Source organism: Poromitra crassiceps, assembly GCF_964638095.1.
Source record: "Poromitra crassiceps genome assembly, chromosome: 3".
Lineage (NCBI taxonomy): Eukaryota > Metazoa > Chordata > Actinopteri > Beryciformes > Melamphaidae > Poromitra > Poromitra crassiceps.
This window is the reverse complement of record NC_139625.1, coordinates 9,320,842-9,335,114: the sequence shown is the minus strand read 5'-3', so window position 1 is coordinate 9,335,114 and position 14,273 is coordinate 9,320,842.

Below are 14,273 nucleotides of genomic sequence, written 5' to 3'. Positions count from 1 at the left end.
CTGCTTCAGGAGTCAACATGGCTGAAAAAAAAAGAAAAGAAAAAAAATCATCTGAGCCCACCCAAAAAATACTACACATCCAGACGAAACCGTAGATAGCAGCAACATGGCCGTAACTAGCTATGAGGACGGGGAGATCCGGACCTCCCCTAATATTTCAGAGAAAGATTTTTTTTTTTTTTAATAAAACAATCTGCATGGAAAAGCATGAAAAACACGGGATCGCTTTTATTTTGAAATGAAAGGCAGGTCAGGCAGGAAGTCATCTGACGCCGCGTCCGCGGTAACTTGATTCCGAGAGAGCAGCAGCATGGTGGTGAGTGATGACTGTCTGTCTGCCTGGCGAGATAATTGAAGGTGAGCGAGCTGCGAGACAGTGAGCGAAGTGAACGACAGACAGTGAGTGACACTGACAGATTTTTTAGCAACAACCAAGAAAGTAAGTGTCTAGTCTGTCTCTTAAGTAATGTTACCTGTGTGACACGTTGGGATGCTACTGGCTAATCATGCATGATGCCAATTGCCAAGCTCCCGAAGTCAGGTATGCAGGTGGCTATATGCATGGTTTCAGTTTCATGACCCAATAAGTAACAAAAAGAGGTGGTGTAAAGTTAAAAACAACATAATATATTTTATTTTATTTTTCAATCGTTCCTATCAGGAATAAATTAATGTCCCTCTGTATGTTTTTTTTATTATCGATGATGAGTTTGTGTGTTGTGTACGGCTTGGGTTGTGTACCTGTGTTTGTAGGTGTCATTTTGATATGAATTTGGCTAAAACAGTTTGTGTTTGTTAGTTACAATTATGTTGACAGGAGAGCTGAGCAGGTGGTGACATGAAAGAGAATATACTGAATAATGACATCACAACAGTATAATCCTAATGTTGATTTAAAATGATATATTACTCTAAATATGGCTAAAAAAGGGGGAAAAAAAAACTCAAATATTTTTTTCCGCCTCCCCTTGCTGGACCTCCCCTATTTCGGGACCCTGGTTACGGCCCTGAGCAGCAATGTTATGCTAGCTCGCTGGGAAGTGGGTGTAACAATAACATCGCTCCAAAGTCGGCAAAAGTTTTTGACGAATGTAAATGGGAACATGGAAACATGCTTATTCATCCACAAGTTTACTTACAGAAAGCAAGATCTTCCCGACACTTTTCGAAATGTCTTTACATTCACTTCAGACATACATTCATATCACACAAGGCACAGCAATAATAACTTCTATTTACCTTTCACCCGAACATCAAGTCATCAACACAACATTTCTTATAGAGGCCCCCCATGCTCTGGAGTGAATTAAGTCTCCAACTCCGATCCATAGCTTCTCATTCACTCTTTAAAAAGCATCTTAAAAAGCATCTTATCCATACATGAACCATCCAACCATCAATCCAACTCCCTCTCTGCCCTTGCCATTGTCACGTTCCTTGTTTTTCTTTTGCCTTCTTTTGTGTGCCCTCCGATCTGTGTATATTGTCTCCTTATTCCTCCATCTGCTACAATCTGCTATACCTTGTCTCCTTATTTATCTGCATAAGTCATTGTGTTAGCCTGGGGATGTCAATACAGTAGACTAATTTTCTGTTAGCCTATTGTAACTTTGAATTCTTTTTGATATGATTATTCTTTATATGATTATGATTTTACGATTATGATTGTTGATAGGGGTGGAACTCCGTACAAGCCCCGTGGGCTTCGTTCCCTCCTTGCACTGTTTTAATGTGTGCTAAATAAATAAACATAAACATAAACATAAAATGGGCATGACTTGGGAATTGGGTCCCTTGACCTCTCACATCAACATATCTGAATGAAAAATGGGCTGATTAGAACCACCTGAGTCTTAGCTTTACAGCCATGTCTGACATATGTCAGCTACATAGCAGGGTATATGAGCTCCAGGGTCCTAAAGACAGTGTTCTGCATGCAGTGAAAATATGTTATTCTTTTCTTTGTTGTTTCCCAATTTCTGCACACTGTGGTGCCAAAACAGTACTTGAAATTGTATAATTTACGTTTGGCTACAAAGCTGAGACTCCTGTGATTCCATAGAGCCCAATCACATTAATGTCTGATGCAATATGGCCTCATAGTAACCATTTCAAAATGTGATGATCTTTTTTTTTTTTTATACTGTATAAAATGACCTATTGTATCAGCTCTAGGATAATCACATCCTGAACATCATTCCAAACAAAGTTAGGAAATTCCCCTTTTGTTATTTTATTATTTTACTTTTGTTTATGCCTACAAAGCAAATGTTACTTTGTACTTGAGTTCACCTGTGGAAGTGATTTTGGTATAGATGGGCCAGCATTGTGTTTAAGCAAGCAGTATTCTACCTATCATTTTACCTACCATTCTACCTGTATGCAGAATAGCGAGACTATTATGTTCATCATCATTGTAAAGCAACAGAACAGTAAAGAGGATATTAATGTGATGTGTGTAGTTCTTCAGAGATCTAGCCTCATTTTGCTCTCAAAGTGCAGCAGATTGATTCATTTTTATTTTAAAATGTAAAAAAAAAAAACTCCTGGGGGATCATGTCCCTGGACCCCCTAGGGGGTCTGCAGGCCGCCGAGATATTCTGATTGGGGGCTAATCATAGGTCATAATAAAGGTCTAATCCTAAAACCACCCCTGGATCAAATGCTACCTCTGCCAACGTTTCTACAAAGTTCTGTGGTGTTACGTGAATCTGTTTGGAAGTTAGACACCTTTTTGTGATTGGCCACACCCATTTCCACACCCCCTTATGACCAGTGGGCGTGGAAAGTTAATCAGTTCTAAGTTGACCCATTGCCAAACTTTCTGTTCACAACTTTTTGAGATATTCTGCCACACAGACAGACAGGCAAACAACGAACCAACTTCGTTGGCGGAGGTAATGATAATAAAAAAACATGGTATTTGGCAGAAATTGGCACCAATTCCCAGCCTGTATGTGTATATACTGTACATATGTATGTGTATATGCGTTCATGCATGTGTGCGTTTGGAGCTTACGGGTGGGATAGCAGGTCACACAGAGGGCTCCCAGGGCAGGGGGTAGTTGTGGGCGTCGTCTCGTTACAGAGTATGTCCCTGGGTGCACAGGCAGGCTTCAGCGGGTCGGGGTACACCCAGCTATGGGCCGTCTTATCGCAGCACTTGTCGTCCTCGATCTGACCTCCTCTGCGGATACACTGCCTATCGCCACCACATACACCTGCAGAGAGGATGGAGAGATGAGATGAGCCCAGGAAAAGGAGATGTACGATGGTCGATACGAATGAAGGGAAGGCAAAATGTCTCTATGAACAATCGCGTGTTTGTTCGTACAGCTTTTCTTCGGTCTTCATCATGAAGACCGTTGGGTCGAAACGTTAAAATAAACTGACCTGGGAGCTGACAAATTTCAGTGTGCGGACTCTATTTATTTTCTAAGTTTATTTGCCTTTTGTCCTGCACCTGACCTCCTTCAAGCGGATGTGCACGCCCTACTTCTTTCTTCATTAAGTTATCCTTTATCCCCATGGGGAAATTCATTCTCTGCATTTGACCCATCCTCTACTAGGAACCTTCCTAGTAGAAAATATAAAGTTTTTATCAATGGGTTTTATGTTGCAGGTTTTTGTAGATTGCGGTTTTACTTTGTTGTTGGGACTGGAACAGTGATTAGAAACAGCTGCCTCTGACTAACTGGACTGGCAAAAAATGAACGTGTGTTGAAAAAGCTATGTATTGTATTGTATTTTATATTTTTTATTTTGTACCACATTGTTAGCCTGGCTCCAGACCTTCATTGTTGCACATACTTTTCGCCACATCTTGACACACTGAATGAAATGACAGCCTCACGTCGCTGGGACCCAGCAAGCTCCAATGACAGCCACCGATGACAGCGTCGCCCAGCGAGGCAGAGAGGGCGGGTCATGTCGTGTATATCGCATACTGTATGACAACAGGGCAGGCTAGAAAAGATATATGCGAGATATAGGCGAGATACGTGAACAAGATGTGGTCCATTCAATGTACATCAATTCATTATCAAATTACACTGAATTATATGAAATCATTATATAATTAAGCCGCTTCCCCGCCGTAGTACCTTCGTGTGAACGCCATCACTTGCACAGTTTTTATTAGCATCTTTTCAAATTTGGTATGGACACTGATGACCCCTAGAGGACAAACTATCCAGCTACAGAGGCAGCAAATAAAAGTTAATGACTGTTAACTTAGGTTCAGGAGCAGGCCACGCCTCAACCACACTAACCACTCCTCTAAACCGCACCCCAATTACCTGGCAGAGTTACATATACCTGTTGAACCCATCCTGACCTGTTTGTCTCAGCTCTCTCTCTCTCTCTCTCTCTCTCTCTCTCTCTCTCTCTCTCTCTCTCTCTCGAGCACAGTATATGCTTCACTGCTATACGCTTGATAGCATCATACTAGCTCTCAACCCACCCTCCCTCCTCTTCATCCCCTCATCCCTACCCTCAACCCTCATCCTTTCATCCCCCCATCCCTACCTTCAATCCTCATCCGTTCATCCACTCATCCCTTCCCTCATCCCCTAATCCTAACATCCTTATTCCCTTTTGTCAAATCCAGTGCATGTCACTCTCATTCACAGGATCCGTCTGGGGGGGTCTGAATCAGCTTGGACGTAAACACACGGAAAAGCAATCAGCTCAGGCAGCACACGCCGAGACGGAACCTCCAACGCTGAGTCTTCTTCTGCCTAGTCTGGCTGGCCAGACTCCTCTCCCTTCCGTCCGAGAAGTCTGCCGCCGCAGGTCTCCATAACTGGGATAAACCCTCCGCTGCTCTACTCTGCTCTCCCATTCAAGCGACTGTTTCGGTGGCAGCCGGATGTCCGCTCCCGGCTTATTACAAACTCTGTCATTGGCTCCGACCATGTCAATCAGAGCGGCTTCCGCTCCCTCCTCCCTGTGTGTCGCTGTAAATAGTGCCCTGCCGCCTCAGTGAAAACAACAACGCTAACTAGCTAGCAAGCTAACGGCAGAAATCTACACGCTATAGCTCGTTGCTACACATGCAATTGTGCATGTATTCTGGTGTTGCAACCATGGAAGTGTCCTTTTAATTTGAATTGTCAAACAAATAAACTAAACTAAAGTAAAAAAGCTACACGCTGAAAATGGCAAATTGGATTATTGGAAACTATTTTCCAAGGGCACTGCCGCTAAGCGCCGCCCATCGCAATCCCACTATGGAGACCTGCGGCGCCGCCGGAACGAGTTTGCAATTAGGGGATTTTTTTGTTGTTGTTTTTTTTGTTTTTTTCCCCAATTTTTTTTTCTTCCAATTTTTCTTTTGCCGGCGTAAGAAAAATTTACGTTTTTTTGAACGCCTGGATGATTTTTTGCCATATTTAGAGGAATATCTCATTTTAAATTAACATTAGGATTATACAGTAGTGATGTCATTATTCAGTATTTTCTCCTTTTCTCACTCACTTGGTGACCTGCTCTTCATTTTACAATTACACTACAACAGACAGCAACACTGAACTTATTATTATTATTATTATTATTATTATTATTATTATTATTATTATTATTATTATCACTTCGAAACACAGTGCAAAACTTGTCATCTCAACACAAAAATAAAATAACAATAACCGTATACGATTATAGCAGCAGCCAATGACAGTGAGTGCAGTACAGAGTCCGGGTCTGTCTGTCTCTCAGGTGTAATAATCCCACAACGATCACGGCTTTAACAAGTGTCACAGGCTGTGTAAACAGTGTAAAGTGGGCTCTCTGTAACTTGATCCCCAGGTCTGTCTGTCTCAGGTGTAATAATCCCACAATGATCACAGCTTTAACAAGCATCACAGGCTGTGTAAACAGTGTAAAGTGGGCTCTAAGCATTGACAGTACAATATATGGACCACCTTAGCTATATGTTTTTGACACGGCAAAATGAAGCTCATTTCCCGATATTGTTTGATTTCGTTTGATTGGATGAATGGATTTTCCTGTTGCATTGTGGGAAATCTGTTCAAACCTGGAGCCGGGAAAACAGGAAAGGGCGTGAGCGTGGACGGGACTCGGGGGAGGGTTTCCTCCGCCACGGCATCCATCTTGTTCATGTTATTTTCCCTGCTAGCCGTTAGCTTGGCTAACAAATGTTGCTAACATTAGTTGCTATTGCTAGCCTTGCTCCATTGCTCTCACAGTGAATACAGTAGCCCGAAGAAAAAACAGAGTATTATTTCCTCCAGACCTCGCGCGGCTTCACCAGCCTGCCGCTTGCATCTTCCACAAAATCGAGGTAATCTTATTTTCTAACGTAACGCTAATTGCATAGCATGACATTAACGCTAGCTACATGTCCATTTGTCATTACAGGAGGACGTTAGACTAGAGTAGCATAAGTTAACGTTATACAACGTTAAACAGTATTGCATGCTGCACAGATTCGGACGTAGACAGAAAACAAACGCAGTTCTGTTTACCTAGGTTACCTCTTTGAGATGAGGCAGACTCAAAGCATACTCATATGATCTACCAGCTATAGCGTTATATATCTAGCTAACGTTAGATGAGGGGGAACAAGGGGGTTCAACTCCTCTGGATAGTTTATCCACCTCTGCATTTACAGTATTTACCAATCGCACGTAGTGTTGGGTAAGCAAACGTTAACGTTATACAGTGATTAACAGTGTCTAATTCGTTTCTTCCAGGGGTAGCCGCCGTCCAGTACCAGATGGGACACACACAACAGAGGATCATGATTTGTGAAGATCAAAGCTATAATATTCTGTTCTCCTGAGATTAACGCTAAAACGTTACTGCTGATCAGTTGTTTCAACATAGGAAATTGCAATAACACACAAGCCAAATGCTGACATGAGAGATTTGCTTTGAACAATTGTAGCTAGTAGCCTATCTGCCAGTGACCGGAGAATATTGTTATATTTGCTTGTTGCTTTTGTCAATAAACATTGTCAACAAAGATAGCCTTGTTGTATATTATCATGTATAAGATTGTTGATGTCGAGTGAACACAAACTATGAACCGAAGATGGACCAGAGGACAGGACGACGGAGAAACTTAACCGACCAGCAGTCTGAGTCTGCTTCAATCAACGAATGCTTTATATTTATTGAAATGAAATATGGTGATATCTGGTGGTCTGAAATTACTCTCTCTAGCTAGGCTAACTGGCTCATATTATGTCATATTATTGTAACGTCTGAATCAGCGTTTCATAACTTTATAATAGCCTTACGTTTATAGCCTGGATGACGTTAGCTAATGCTACCCATCCTTCCAATGGTGTTACACGTTATATTTTTAACTGAGCTTTGCGGAATTACCTCAACACAATTGTGTATCAGCTTTAAATGTCCAATATATACAGCATTAACAAACGACCAGCAGCATTCAAATGTGCAAAAACGTTATATTTATTGAAATGTGGTGATCATGTCACAAGTCACATTACATAACGATATAGCGTTAGGTGTTCTTTTGATCAACAGACCTCGGGGGCTCTATACTGTTGCTACGTTGCTAGCTAGCTAGCCGCAGATCAGCTCTGAAGCCCCAACTTCAGAGCTGCCCGTCCACTAAAACCCGATTTCGATATAGCGTTTTAGGTGTTCTTTTTCATAACGGGGATCTATACTGTTACGTGTGTTTACTAACATCATTAAAATATCAGAAAGGTAACGCTGTTTCTGTTATTTTACTTTTAATCTCTGGCTACGTTGCTAGCTAGCTAGCTAGCCTGCCTTGGCAACTGGTTGAGATCATCTGGTTTCCTGTGGCTGGTGTCAATCAAAGAAAATCCCGCCCCCAAAGTTATAATTTTTATCGGCTCTTTTACTCGAAATGGGACCATAATTTAGAAAACGGAGCCCAGGAGAGCATGAAAAAGACTTGAAATTGTTTATTCAGACCATAAGCTCATTCGGAAAATGTTTATTTAAGACACAGAACGAGAGAGAAGTCGGCTCATTTTTACATTGGAGCCAATGTACGTGTCGTCACTTCCGGACCTGACGTGCGCCCCCCTCTGGACTTTTCGAATTAATGGAATTTCACGACTGGCCTCATACATTCCCTAATTCTGTTGCCCACTGGCTCTAAGCGTCAGGGGCAGTTGCCCCCTCAGATTAAAAAAAAAAAAAAAAAAAAAAAATTTTTTTATCGGGACTAAATTTGAAGGGGGACAAAATGTCCCCATGTCCCCCTGCTTCCGGCGCCCCTGGCGCCAGACTCCTCGAAAGGAAGGGAGAGGAGGCTGGCCAGCGAGACTACCTTCTGCCTGGTCTCCCCCCAGACAGCCATCAACCGGATGACACCTTCATGCACCCTCACTTGCACCTCATCACATTCACGTATCCATCTTCAATAAATCTTCAAACGATACATTGTTGTGGTCTGGTCCTTGCTGGTGAATGTTCAGCTCGTGATCTTCTCAGCTGAAAGGCTTTTAGCTGCCAGCCAGCCGAAAGCTGGCTGAACTATAATAATCATAATCATACACTGCATTGGGTTAAGTTAAGTTAAGTTTGGTTTAAGTTAACACACACACACACACACACACACACACACACACGGGCATCTGCACCAAACCACACCACCGCCTGCCCATTACCCACCACACTGTCCCTGGGTGTTGTTGAAGAAGTGCTCCATGGCCAGAGTGACCACCAGGTTGTAGCGTGGACTGAGGGAGACGTGAGAGCGGATCTCCGGGATGTAGATTCTCACTGCGTAACCCGTCGTCTCAAAGCGCAGCCCGTGTTCCTCGTGTGGCGGCTGTATGGTCACATGGTTCAGAGTGGCCTATAGGACAGCAGAGAAACAGTACCAGACTGAGAAGAGCAGCCTCGAGGAGAGAGGAGTCACACATACTGACTTAAAGGGCCCTATCTTCGTACGGTGCTATCGTTTGCGCTGCATTTGCACGTCGCTTATTGCTATCTTCCCAGCATCTTAAGCTATTGTCTGCCTCCACCGTCCAGTTTTGCGCTGGGATGACACAGGTGTAGGCGTGGCCCAGGTGTGTCCGTGGGCCTCTAGCCTATCATGTGTCTCGCGCAAGTGTCATTTAGCGCTGTGGGGAAGATACCGTCGGTATGTGCCGAGCGCAAAGAGAGGTTTGGGCGTTGCCCGTTCCAAAATAGGCGTTCCAGCGCAATGTGTTAGAAACAGAGGCCTTGGGTGCTCTTAATTTTAACACCAGCAAATAGTTGGTCTTAGTGCAAACAACCCCACTACGCCAGGCGTATGCCTGAGTGCAGACAGTATTCTCCGGCGCAGTGGAGGAAATCCTCGCTTGGATAGGCCCATTATGCACGGCTCGCGCGCGGACACACTTCCTCAGAATGCCACGTTGATTTTCAACTAACCTACACTGCAGAAAAAAACACACCTTGATTTAACAATGAGAATTCGTTTGTTATGGTTTTGTGTGAAAAAGTGATTTGCTTTTTGAATTGGATTACCAGGGTAACGAGGGTCTGGCGGGGCGCGAGTCTGTGTGTAGCACGGGGACGGGGAGGGGTGCTTTGTGTTCGGCTAGTGTGCCTCATCCTGAAGGTGGGTCTCCACTAACTTTAACTTATTTAAACCAAAATATTTTCGAAACATAAAGAACGGGATTCACACACACACACACACACACACACACACACACACACACACACACACACACACACACACAATTGCAGAATGATGGAGAGTAAGAGAGAGAGAGAAACCAGAGCAATGGATAACAGAGAATCAATGATTTTGGAGTTACACAATTGTCCTACAGATATCATATAATTTTGCTATTGTTTTGAGTTAAACATTGCTACAAAAAGCTGAATTATAATACCTTTATTGTAGAAGTATCTGGCATGATAGTGAGCGTGCCTGTGGTGTTCTGATATTTCAGGATTACGCCCCTCGCACAGGATCCGGTCGGGCAGCTTCCAAGGAAGGTGTCCACGGCGATGGTCAGGTTATGGTGTGGCGATTGCTCCTCCACCAGGAGGTAGGTGCAGTTTTCATAGACATCAAAGTACACACCCTCGAAACTCATATAGTGGGGGTCGCCGTACACATAGCAGAAGCCTGGGGAGGGGAAAACACCAGAGGGAGTGAGAGAGCATGATATTTTTTACAAGGACAGGTACATCAGTTAGTGTCATGCTCAGGCCTGCTGAGTGACTATTTAGCGAGGAGCTAAACTCAGTGGACTTTATGTTTACAATAGAGATATATGAGTTCTGTTTATTCCTTGTGTAGTCTGTCTTCTCCCCACCTGTTCTTGTTCCCTTGTTAGTCTGCCTTAATTCCTCCCACCTGTTGCCTATGTCTCGTTAGTCTGCCCTATTACCTGAGTTCTCCCCACCAATCAGTTCTCCCGTTTTGCCCTGTGTTCCTGCCTTCCCAGCTGTCCCTCATGTGTGATTAGTTAGCTGTCTATATATTGTCTGAGTCTGTGTGTGTCGGTTCATTGTCTCTCTGTTCCCCGGTATGGTATGTACTAGCAACCCTGTCCTGTGTTCTGTCTATTTCTGATATCCTGGTTCCTGAGTATAGCCTAGCCTCGGGCTAGTGCGTTTTGTTGTTTTTGTATGTTGACGTTCCTGAGTAAAGATTTTCTGTTATACCTGAAACCTTGCCTGCTGCTTCTCTCTCCTCTGCATTTGGGTCCACATCACACCATCTAACCATACCAAACCCTAACAGAATGAACCGACCAGTCATGGACCCAGCATGTCACAACTCCACCTGTGACTCTGCCTATGACGCCACCAGTGGGAGGCTCCACAGGCTCCACACACCTGGCCAGCATCAGCGTGCAATCACCTCCAATCAGCACGGCCCTACAAGTACTGCCTCGGCCTGTCAGTCCATGCTGGAACATTGCCATTCACGGTTTGTACCCAGCCAGTTGAGCATCGCTACAAGTTCTAACCTTCTTTTGTACTTTGACGAGAATCCATTTGCCTACTTGTTATGCCTGCCTGCCTGATCCATCTTTCCTCTGTGTTTCCAGGATCCTCGGCCTGCTTGCCTGTTCCCCCACTGAGCACACGGAGTGCTCCCACCGGTGCCATGGCACGAGTCCGATACCTCACGAGTCCGACACCTCACGAGTCCGAAAAAAGAGGCTAACTTCCCCCAGACCCTAACCCAAAACCTAACCTCTCCCACCCCCACGCCTAAACCTAACCTCCCCCAGACCCTAACCCAAAACCTAACCTCTCCCACCCCCACGCCTAAACCTAACCTCCCCCAGACCCTAACCCAAAACCATGAGGTGTCGGACTCGTGAGGTATCGGACTCGTGAGGTATCGGACTAGGGGGCAGTCCCCCTCCCACCTTGATCCATTAATAAACACTGTTAACTTTTTGACACTTACCTGGTTGTCTGTCTGCTTCTGGGTTTTTCCGGCTCCAAGCCTGACACAGCAGGCCTTCAGAGAGTGCGTTCCGCCATCCAACAACAGGGCGGAACCATGTCTGGTGGGTTGGAAATAATGATACAGTATGCCCACTTCGCCCGGCAAGCAGCCTTGGCGGCTGGTAGACAACCGCCTTCTCTCCAGTCTGACATTGCCTGCCTCACCGTCGCCTACGAGCAGCTGCAAACTGCACTGAGTTTGCCCGCGGTGAAGCCGGCTTTGGCCCCCTGCCTGACCTTGCCGAGGTCCAAATCCAAGCCCCAGCGTCAGCAGCGCCACAAGGGTAAGCCCTCACGGCCCAGTGCCATAGAGCCCTCACGGCCCAGTGCCATAGAGCCATCACTGCCCAGTGTCATAGAGCCATCACTACCCAGTGTCATAGAGCCCTTACTGCCCAGTGTCATAGAGCCATCACTGCCCAGTGTCATAGAGCCATCACTACCCAGTGTCATAGAGCCCTTACTGCCCAGTGTCATAGAGCCATCACTACCCAGTGTCATAGAGCCCTTACTGCCCAGTGTCATAGAGCCATCACTGCCCAGTGTCATAGAGCCCTTACTGCCCAGTGTCATAGAGCCATCACTGCCCAGTTCCACAGAGCCCTCACTGCCCAGTTCCACAGAGCCATCACTGCCCAGTTCCACAGCGCCCTCACTGCCCAGTGTCGCAGAGGCCTCACTGCCCAGTGCTACAGAGCCCTCACTACCCAGTGCCACAGAGCCTTCAGTCTCTGCTCCCCGTGGTCTCCTGGTCCTGGTGTGGCCTGTTCCTGGGCTACAGAGGCCACCGGTTCCAACACCCCGCAAACTTTTTGGTCCGATGTTACGGGAGCCACCGGTGCCTGCATCCCGCAGACTTCCTGTGCTACGGGAGCCGCCGGTTCCTGCGCCCCGCAGACTTCCTGTTCCTGTCCTACGGGAGCCACCGGTTCCTGCGCCCCGCAGACTTCCGGGTCTTCTGTCTCCTGGCTCCGGTCCGGGTCTTCCGTCTCCTAGCTCCGATGCTGGCGTTCAGCCTCCTGGCTCCGGTCCGGGTCTTCCGTCTCCTGGCTCCGGTCCGGGTCTTCCGTCTCCTGGCTCGGGTCCGGGCATTCTACCTCCTGGCTCCGGTCCGGGTCTTCTGTCCCCTGGCTCCGGTCCGGGTCTTCCGTCTCCTAGCTCCGATGCTGGCGTTCCGCCTCCTGGCTCCGGTCCGGGTCTTCCGCCTCCTGGCTCCGATCCTGGCGTTCCGCCTCCTGGCTCCGGTCCTGGTGTTCCGCCTCCTGGCTCCGGTCCTGGTTTTCCTCCTGGGTCTGGTTTTCCTGGTCGTCCTCCTGACCTTCTCTGTCGGCCTGGCAGTCCGCCTGGCCGTCCGCCAGACCAGCTCCGCCTGGTTGGCCAGCCCCCAGGTCGCCCACCTGAGGCTCCGTCCTGTCCTCATCCGGGTCTATGGTTCCTGTGTCCCGCCTCCGGGTCCCCCTCCGCCCACCCTGCTCGGTGTTTCAGGGGAACGTCTGGAAGCCGTTCCGTGAGAAGGGGGTACTGTCATGCTCAGGCCACGGTGTGGCCTGCTCTGCCTGCTGAGTGACTATTTACTGAGGAGCTAAACTCAGTGGACTTTATGTTTACAATAGAGATGAGTTCTGTTTATTCCTTGTGTAGTCTGTCTTCTCCCCACCTGTTCTTGTTCCCTTGTTAGTCTGCCTTAATTCCTCCCACCTGTTGCCTATGTCTCGTTAGTCTGCCCTATTACCTGAGTTCTCCCCACCAATCAGTTCTCCCGTTTTGCCCTGTGTTCCTGCCTTCCCAGCTGTCCCTCATGTGTGATTAGTTAGCTGTCTATATATTGTCTGAGTCTGTGTGTGGTGTTTGTCGGTTCATTGTCTCTCTGTTCCCCGGTATGGTATGTACTAGCAACCCTGTCCTGTGTTCTGTCTATTTCTGATATCCTGGTTCCTGAGTATAGCCTAGCCTCGGGCTAGTGCGTTTTGTTGTTTTTGTATGTTGATGATTTTCTGTTATACCTGAAACCTTGCCTGCTGCTTCTCTCTCCTCTGCATTTGGGTCCACATCACACCATCTAACCATACCAAACCCTAACAGAATGAACCGACCAGTCATGGACCCAGCATGTCACAACTCCACCTGTGACTCTGCCTATGACGCCACCAGTGGGAGGCCATACCAAACCCTAACAGTTAGGCTTGATTCAAGATCATTATGAATACTTGGACTCAATGCCTCAATGCTTTTTTATGTACAACATGTACTTTTTTGGATGGGCCGGAAAGAGAGGGGAGGGAGCTAACCCAGCCTCTGACCATAACCTTAACCAATCACTCCCCCTCATGTCTAAACCGAACCCTAAATCCAACCAATCATCACTCCTCATGTCCCTCTGTCCGATCCCTTCTAGCACGGACCGTTCTAAATTCTACCAGCCACGCATATTTTTTGTTACCAGCCACCATTTTGTATTCACACTTTTGTGTCTAACGTTTGTAACAGTAGTCTCGCTTGCCAGACTATCGCTGTTTTGTGCTGTACCAGCATCCAGTGCAGGAGAGAGTCTGGCTGCTCTTCCTCTGACTGTAGTGAAAGAAAATTGCTCCGTTATCTTTACAACCATGTCAAAACTGTGTTTTCAGTGTGCAGGTTGGTAGCTCACTTATCTAGCGTTGCTGTTGTTTCACAGCTGTGGGGAGGCATTTCAGAGCGACACGCAGGGAGCGGAAAGGGATTTCCCTTCGATCTGACTGAAATGGTCTGCACCAATGGGAGAGCTTGTAGACCTTATTCGCTAACCCTGGACGGCACCATATTGTTGACATACCGTCCTGCGTGCACACAGC